Source organism: Prionailurus bengalensis, chromosome B2, assembly GCF_016509475.1.
Source record: "Prionailurus bengalensis isolate Pbe53 chromosome B2, Fcat_Pben_1.1_paternal_pri, whole genome shotgun sequence".
In the NCBI taxonomy this organism is placed as follows: domain Eukaryota; kingdom Metazoa; phylum Chordata; class Mammalia; order Carnivora; family Felidae; genus Prionailurus; species Prionailurus bengalensis.
In genome coordinates this window covers 31,027,419-31,037,228 of record NC_057349.1, presented here as the reverse complement: position 1 = coordinate 31,037,228, position 9,810 = coordinate 31,027,419, and the positions used below count along the sequence as shown (strand labels likewise).

The following is a 9,810-nucleotide window of genomic DNA, read 5'->3' as shown; positions in this document are numbered from 1 at the left end:
GAGATCAGTCTAATGTCAAGCTGAGGTTGCCTTTTGCTTCTAGCAAAGTATTAACATTGACCCAGTTGTGTTCCTGGAAGAGGGTCACCCTGCCTCATCGCAAGTACTTGTCAATGGGCTGTAAGTTATAAGGAAGTTTAATTTTTTTTCTAGATTTCTTTTGCCTTTGTTCTCATATGGAAGTCTGGACTGGCTTCTCTACATTTATAAGATGGCTATAAATTTTATTTGGTGTAATTACAGAGTAATGATCTTCAGTTTCTTCATAAGCAAGCTCTTATTTGTGCAATCTTATTTCAAAGGTCACTCTTGACTAATGTATTCTTTGAAGTCAAAGTATTTAGAAGATAAAGAAAAGGAAATGACACATTCAAGATGGAACCAAAGGACTCTACCATAACTTTACTCCAAGGCCAGTTATACTTTAATTACCCTGAGGCACCACAGTATCTTTACACTCATGAAGATAGTGATATTGATAAAGAACACTCAGTTAATTGTGGGTGAAGCTCTTAATGAGAAGAACAGAGTTCCAATATTGATAAGAGGGTCCTTGAACTATGCATTCCCTTCCACCTCACTCTGCCTTGAAGGCTCAGCCTGAGCCACTAGATAAAGAATAGGAGGCATGGACATGTCAGCCTAGGTCTGTGGGTGCACAGTAAAATCACTTGAGAATATTTTGTAAATTACCAATTCATAGCCCTAATTTCTGTTTTTCTCCCACCGTCCCAAGAGATTTCTATTTGATTAGTCTGAGGTGGGACCTTGGCAATGGTACTTTTTGTAAAGCTCTTCAGATAAACCTAGCAGGAAGTTAGAGTTGAGTACTGCAGATCAAGAAAAAGGATTAATATTTCAAACCAGCTGAGTAGCCAAATGGACTTTGATGCCAGGCTTTACTGTGCTGTACCACTTAGAATATATATTTCTAAGCTAGGACAATGAAAATTGGTACATGGCTTGTTGGCTGACCAAACATTTAAAAAGTTTTGTGTTCTTACTATGCAGAATTTGGGATTAATTTATAATTTTTGAAGGTTGTGATATAGAAGAAGTCTGCAGTTCTTTTCCTAACTCCATTTCCTCTGCCTGCTTTCTCATTCCACCCAAGGCAGATAAGAGGTTATGAAGTATCCTAATTCAAGAATAATAGGATACATTAGAGGATACTTCCTCTATTAAGATTATTCTTGGTCTTTCTAAAAGGTTAGGAAAGAAAGAAGAAAATAAAGCTTCTGTACATAAAGCCAGACAGGTAAAAATGTTTGAAGAAGGTAAAGCTCCAATTGTCACTGCCTAAGAAACATTGAGGCAAGTAGTATAGACGAATTCTGCTTTAGGTTTTGGGTGAACATTCTTGGAAAATAACACTGGTGAGTAGATTCCTTCCAGGCAAGCATTTCCTTACCATCAATAGGTTAAATAGAGACTTTAAGGGAAAAGAGGAAAAATAACCTTTCTCTTTTAGGTACTGTCAAGAGACCTAAAACATTTTCCATACTTTTGATTGACAACTTACATTTCAAATTAATGGGATAAACCACTTAATTGTGCTGTCCCAAATTATCCTGTGCCTAGGCCCAAGGCATCTATAACTAGGATAGAATGAGGTATAAGGCAAAAATACATAATAGTCCTATAAGAACTCAGTGTCCTTTCTTTCTCTCATTTTCTTCCCATTATTGACTTAGGCTCTTGGATAGGCATGTAGAACAAGGGAAATTGGCATTTGTGGAGGCAAAATCTCACATAGAAATTACTAGTTATCTATAGTGGAGTGAATGTCTATGATTTACCAACCAAACATCAAGCTAGGATAATGCCATGATAAGCAGTATTTTGGAAATAACAGTGAGATTCTTGTATCAGAGGAGATGGGGATTATTTTTTGCAGGTCAAGGCAGGGTATTCTGTGTCTTCAAATATGTAATGTGATTAAGCTGAAAGAAAGTTATATATCAAGTGCAAATCTGCTGCATTTAAAGAAAAAATACTGGATGAATTCTGGACATAGGCATGCATTTCTGGGACCATGATGATAAGTGAGTAACTGTAATCCACAGAAATTATGATGGGATACCAATTAGTTACCTACTACTGTGTAATAAAATACTCCAAAATCTAGTGGCTTAAAAACAACAAATGCATATTATTTCTACTAGTTTCTGACATGAGTAATCTCAAGGACAGGTTAGCTGGGTAGTTTGGCTTGTAGTCTTTCATAAGGTTGCCATCAAGCTTTTGGCTAGACCTGCAGTCATCTGAAGGCTTGACTGCGGATGGAGGATCTGCTTGTAGGAAAGTTCATTCACGTGGCTATTGACTGAAGACCTCAGTTCCTCAACATGCCTGCCTTTCCACTGAGTTATCTAGAATCTTCAAGACATGCAGTTGAGCAAGTGATGAGAGAAAAAAAGAGATCAGAGGTGTAATGTCTTTTATAGCTTGTTCTTGGAAGTGATACACCATCACTTCTGTTCTTTCAGTTAATGATACAGATGTCCAGACCAGTTTTGGTAAAATGTGGGAGAAGACTTTGCAAGAGTGTAGTTACTGGGAGTTGAGGGACATTGGGACCATTGTGGAGGCTGGTTACCATACCCAAAAAGCAAAACATTTTCATTAGTTGCTGCCCCAGTGGTGACAGTAGCTTTGCATTTTTAAAAATAAACCTTATTCTCCCTGTCTGTATATTCTGTTTCTCACATAAAATAGAGGGATTGCCATATTTTACAAGAAAATCACATCTTACTGCTACAGGACTATATTAGTAAAATAGAATTTCTTTCTTTTGAAAAGATGATACTCCTAGGGGAGAATTTCAGGGCTTTGTTCCATATTTGTGAAGCAGAATTTTTAAAAATATGAGACTGACGAAATTGCAGATATGAGAAGGCCTGGTAACAATGAAAGGGTGAAAAATAATTTTCTTTTTTCTCTCTTCCAAGCCAGATGTTAATGTCATAAAGAGAACTAGGATGTGTCTTTCTTATAATTCAATAGTCTTAAAGGTCCAGTAGGATTGTTGGGGGTTCTGCCCTCAAACTGAAAATTGTTCCAGTACCTCTTTTTTTTTTATGACTGAGGTACAATTTATAGACAAATACCTTTATAAGCCCAGATCCTAAGTATAAACTGACAAATTTTGACAAATGTTCATACCCAGATAAACCATACTTCAATGAAGATATAGGATATCAATTTTCCCCAGGCTACCATGGTCTACTTTCTATCCTCAAGGTTTACTTTTGCCTTTTCATGAACTTCTTATAACTGTAATAATACACTATTGTATCTAATTTCTCTCACTCAGCATAATTTTGTTGAGACCATGTATATGGTATAAACTATTTATATGTACATAGTTTATTCCTTTTATATTTTTGAGTTGAAGTCCATGATAAGAATATGCCACAATTTTTCCACCCATTTTCCTGCTAATGGACATTTGGAATGTTTCTGGGTTTGGGCTGCTGTGAATAAAGCTGCTATAAACATTCACTTTAAAGTCTATTGTGGACCTATTTAATTTCTCTTATAATTTTATTTTCATTCCTTGTCATTTATTGTCAAAAAATTTTTGTACCACCTAAGATCACATAGTTTTTGTCGTTACTTGTGCATTATTTATTGGTTTTAATTTTCTTTTTCTTTTTGCTTTATTCTGTTAATATAGTGAATCACATTCATTCTTTTTTTAATGCTATACAAAACTTCCATTTCTAGGATTAAACTGTATTTGTTCATTATGTATTATGGTTTTGATTTATTACTGGTTTTGACTTACTACTACTTTCATTAGCTTTCTTTCATCTGTGCAACCCATTCTGTGGGTTGGCTTTTCACTCTCTTGATAGTGTCTTTTGATGTACAGAAGGTAAAGTAATCTAATTTGTGTAATTTTTCCTTTGTTGCCTGTACTGTTGATGTCATATGGAGGAAATCATTGCAAAAATTCAAAGTCATGAAGATTTTATCTACTTTTATTTTAATAGTTTTATAGTTTTAACTCTTAAATTTAAGGTTTTTTTGAGGCACCTGGGTAGCTCAGTCAGTTAAGCGTTTGACTTCAGCTCAGGTCATGATCTCATGGTTCGTGAGTTCAAGCCCCACATAGGGCTCTGTGCTGAGAGCTGAGTCTGGAGCCTGCTTCAGATTCTGTGTCTCCCTCTCTCTCTCTGTCCCTCCCTGCTTGCACTCTGTCTCTCTGTCTGTATCTCAAAAATAAACATTAAAAAAACATTTTAAATTTAAGGGTTTTTGTCCATTTTAAATTAATTTTTGTATGTATATGGTGTAAGGGTGGGAGTCCAACTTTATTCTTTTGCATATGGATATCAGATTTTCATAGCACCATTTGTTGAAAAGACTATTCTTTTCCCATTGAACGATCTTGGCAATCTCATCGAAAATTATTTTACCATATATGTGAGAGGTTACTTCTGGGCTTTCTGTTCTATTTCATTGCTCTATGTGTCTATCCTTATACCAGTACCATTCTTCTTTGATCACCATGGTTTTGTGGTAAGATTTTAAATCATAAAGTGTGAGTCCACCATCTTTGAGGGTATATATATATATATATATATATATATATATACACATATATATATATAAAACTGTATTTACTTAGAAGCATTCAGAATGTCAACAAAGCAGCTCTAACTTCTTTTTTTCAAATACAGAGCTGTTATTCAGCTAGCAGAACAATTATTTCATATAAGTAGCTTTGGAAGATAAGAAAACTACCATCCCCAACGTAACTAATTTGTGCTATGCACTAACAAGAATCTGCTTTAAATGTCCGTGTCAATTTAAAACCCCTATACTGTACCAGGCAAGGTTAGTGGCTACTGAAAATACCACCAGGACAGGGCTTTCTAAAGACACATTCAGTAGTGTGTTAATTTATACCAAAAAAGACACTGTGCAGTTTAAAAATATATCTTATACAGTCTTACATTTCAATTTTTTTCTTTAAAAGGACTGAGTGTTGTACAGGGGGTGAAATGCTTTATAGACCAAACAAAATGTCTAGAACCAACTTATTCATCACCATCATATTCTTCATCTTCATCTTCTTCATCTTCCTCATCCTCCTCCTCTTCCTTCTTTTTCTTGCTTTTTTCAGCCTCGATGACTCCCTTCTTTGCTGCATCAGGCTTTCCTTTAGTTCACTAGGCAGTAATATCCTTTTTATATTTTTCCTTCAGCTTAGCAGCCTTATTATCATAAGACTGCTTGTCATCTACAACAGTTTTTTCACATCTCTCCCAGTTTCTTTGCAATGTCACCAAAGGATAGGCCAGCATCTTCTCCTTTGGTTTTTGGTTGATACTCAGAACAAAACAAGAGGAAGGCCAAAGGAGGCCTGTTGGGTACATTGGGATCCTTGAACTTCTTTTTTGTTTTCCCTTTAGAGGGGATATAAATTTTCATTCCTCTTTCATAATGGGCCTTGTCTGCCTTTGCCATGTCTTCAACTTTTCCTTTCTCTTTAGTAGACATGATCTTCCAGTTCTCTCAGCACTTCTTAGAAAACTCTGAGAAGTTGACTGAAACATCTATGTGCTTCTTTTTTGTGTCTCTCTTGACAAGTTTTCACAGAGAATGCATATGATGACATTTCCTCTCTGCTTCTTAGGATTTCCTCTGCAAATGTTTAATTATTTTCCTCAGTGAGGCACAGAATTGCCCAGTGCCTTGTTGACTCTCAGTTGCCCCCAAACTATCTCTATTGAGCTCATTGTACTGCAATGGCTATGAGAGTGAGAGCCAGACACAGCATCTTTGTTGTTTTTCAATATTGTTTTAGTTACTTGGCATTTTTTGAAATTCACATAAACCTTAGGATGGCAATGATATTTATTTCTTTTCATGCTTTAAAAATATTATTCCTCTCTCATTTGTCTTACACTATTTTAAGTGAGAAATATGCTGTCATCCTTATATTTGTTCCACTTTATACAATGTTGCTTTTTTCTCTGGATGCTTTTGAGATTTTTTTTAATCCCTGGTTTTGAGAAATTTGATTATAACCTGCTTTGGTTTAGTTTTCTTTGTTTTAAGTATTTGTAGAGATGATCTATGGCCTTAGTTTGCATCGAATTTGAGATAAATTTGGGTCACTATTTTTCAAAACAGATATTTTGGCACATTTGAATTGTCTCACAGCTCACTGATACAATGTTTATTTTCCCCCCAAGTTCTTATTTTCTCAGTATCTCATTTTGTATTGACTCTGTCTTCGAACTCACTAATTTTTTCTTCTGCAATGTCTAACCTGCAGCTAATCACAGCTAATGTAGTTTCCATGTCTAACATTTTAGCTTTCCTACCTAGAATTTTGATTTGGGCCTTTTTAAAGTATCTTCTAGATTTTGACTTAACATGGTCAATCTTTTCTAATCTTCTTGAACATATAAAATATAGTTATACTAACTTTTAATGCCTTTACTAATTCTATTATCTATGTCACTTCTGGTTGCCTGCCAATTGGTAGATTTTTCTCCTATTTGTGGGTCATATTTTCTTGCTTCTTTGAATGGTTGATAACTTTCAACTGGATGTCAAACATTGTTAATTTCCCTTATTAGATGATAGATATTTTTGCATTCCATAGTTTTGAGATTTGTTCTAAAACACAATTTCTTGGCATGATGTGATCCTTTGGGGCATTATTTTTAGGATTATTAGGCAGAATCAAAAACTGTGTTTAGTGTAGAGCTAAATTCTCCCGACTGTAAAGGTAAGGTAAAACTGTAAGGTAAAACTGTTCTGAGTACTCTACCTGATGTCTCATGAGTGGTGAGGTTTTCCACTTCAACTAATAGAAACAAGAACTATTCTGGACCCTGTGTGGACTCCATTGATTGTTTCCTCTAATCTTCTCAGGTGGTTCTTCTCCAACCTTGGGTAGTTTACTTATATATATTCACTGTTCAATGTTCAGTTGAAGACTGAAGGGAAATCTTCTGCAGATTTCTGGGATATTTTCTCCCTGTGTGTGTGCAGTTATTTCTTCTCTGGCACTTTGCAAACTCTAGCAACTTTTGGTTTCCCTGGATTCCTAGATTGATTCATCAAATCAGAGAGAGAAAGTTAGTTTCTTCCAGGGTTCCTGGAAACTTTCTCTAGGCAGTCAGCTGGAATAATTGTAGGACTTCCTTCAATTGTTTTCTACCTCTCAGATATCATTGTCCTTCAATGTCTGATAATGAATGTCTCAAGACTTACTGTTTCATGTATTTTATTCAGGATTTTGTTGTTGTTGTTGTTGTTGTTGTCATTGTTGTTGTTGTTATTTCAAGCCTTTGTTACCCCATCTTGATTGAAAGCAGAAGTCTTATGCTTAGATTTTGATTGAGATTTCATTGAATCCATATACCAATTTTGTGAGAATTTAAATCTCTTTTAATAGTAAATATTTTATTTTATTTTTTAAAATTAATTTATTATTTTTAAATTTACATCCAAGTTAGGTAGCATATAGTGCAACAATGATTTCAGGAGTAGATTTGTTAATGCCCCTTATCCATTTATCTCTTCCTCCCTCCCAAAACCACTCCAGAAACCTGCTGTTTATTCTCTATACTTAAGAGTCTCTTACATTTTGTCCCTCTCTCCATTTTTATATTATTTTTGCTTCCCTTCCCTTATGTTCATCTGTTTTGTATCTTAAATTCCTCATATGAGTGAGGTCATACGATATTTGTTTTCCTCTGACCGACTAATTTCACTTAGCATGATATCTTCCAGTTCCATCCACATAGTTGCAAATGGCAAGATTTCATTCTTTTTGATTGCCAAGTAATACTCCATTGTATGTGTGTATATATACATATATATACATATAAGGTATACATATATACCACATCTTCTTTATCCATTCTTCCATTGAGGGACATTTGGGCTCTTCATACTTTGGCTATTGTTGATAGTGCTGCTATAAACATTGGGGTGCATGTGCCCCTTCAAAACAGCACACCTGTATCCCTTGGATAAATACCTAGTAGTGCAATTACTGGGTTGCAGGGTAGTTCTCTTTTTAATTTTTTGAGGAATATCCATAATGTTTCCCAGAGTGGCTACACCAGTTTGCATTCCCACCACCAGTGCAAAAGAGTTCCTCTTTATCTACATCCTCACCAACATCTATTGTTAACTGAGTTGTTAATGTTAGCCATTCTGACAGGTGTGAGGTGGTATCTCATTGTGGTTTTGATTTGTATTTCCCTAATGATGAGTGATGTTGAGCATTTTTTCACATGTCTGTTAGCTATATGGATGTCTTATTTGGAAAAGTATCTATTCATGTCTTGTGACCATTTCTTCACTGGATTATTTGTTTTTGAGTGTTGAGTTTGATAAGTTCTTTATAGATTATGGATACTAACCCTTTGTCTGATATGTCATTTGCAAATATCTTCTCCCAAATATTGGTTGCCTTTTAGTTTTGCTGATTGTTTCCTTCGCTGTGCAGAAGCTTTTTATTTTGATGAGGTCTCAATAGTTCATTTTTGCTTTTGTTTCCCTTGCCTCTGGAGATGTGTTGAGTAAGAGGTTGCTGTGGCCGAGGTCAAAGAGGTTGTTGCCTTTTTTCTCCTCTAGGATTTTGATGGCTTTCTGTATTACATTTAGGTCTTTCATCCATTTTGAGTTTATTTTTCTGTATGGTCCAGTTTCATTCTTCTGCATGTTGGTGACCAGATTTCCCAGCACTGTTTGCAGAAGAGACTGTCTTTATTCTACTGGATATTCTTTCCTGCTTTTGTCAAAGATTAGTTGGCCATACATTTGTGGGTCCATTTCTGGGTTTTCTATTCTGTTCCATTGATCTGAGTGTCTGTTTTTGTGCCAGTACCATACTGTCTTGATGATTGCAGCTTTATAATACATCTTGAAGTCTGGGATTGTGATGCCTCCAGCTTTGGATTTTTTTTCAAGATTGTTTTGGCTATTTGTGGTCTTTTCTGGTTCCATACAAATTTTAGGATTGTTTGTTCTAGCTCTGTGAAGAATGCTGGTGTTGTTTTAATATGAACTGCATTGAACATGTAGATTGCTTTGGGTAGTATTGACATTTTAACAATGTTTGTTCTTCTAATCCAGGAGGATGGAATAATTTTCCTTTTTTGTGTGTGTCTTCTTCAATTTCTTTCATAAGCTTTGTAGAGTTTACAGTGTATTGATTTTTCACCTCTTTGGTTAGGTTTATTCGTAGGTATTTTATGGTTTTTGGTTTTATTCCATTGTAAATGGGATCGATTCCTTGATTTCTCTTTCTGTTTGCTTCATTACTGGTGTATAAGAATGCAACCGATTTTTGTGCATTGATTTTATATCCTGTGACTTTATTGAATTCACGGATCAGTTCTAGTAGTTTTTGGGTGGAATCTTTTGGGTTTTCCATACAGAGTATCATGTCATCTGTGAAGAGTGAAAAGTTTTACTTCCTCCTAGCTTATTTTGATGCCTTTTATTCCTTTGTGTTACCTGATTGATGATGTTAAGACTTCCAATACTGTGTTGAATGACAGTGGCAAGAGTGCATATCCCTGTCATGTGGGTATCCTGACCTTTGGGGGAAAGCTGTCAGTTCTTCCCTATTGAGAATGATTAGTGGTGGGTCTTTCATATATGGCTTTTATGATCTTGAGGTATGATCCTTCTATCCCTACTTTCCTGAGGGTTTTTCTCAAGAAAGGATGCTAGATTTTGTCAAATGTTTTCTCTGAATCTTTTGAGAGGATCATGTGGTTTTTGTCCTTTCTTTTATTGATTGATGTATCACATTGATTGTTTTGT

At 35.3% G+C, this 9,810-nt stretch overlaps 1 pseudogene; it reads right to left on the bottom strand.

The window, feature by feature from the left end:
• Positions 1–4,824: 4,824 nt before the first annotated feature.
• Positions 4,825–5,657, bottom strand: LOC122489364 (annotated as a pseudogene).
• Between the last annotated feature and the right edge of the window lie 4,153 nt (positions 5,658–9,810).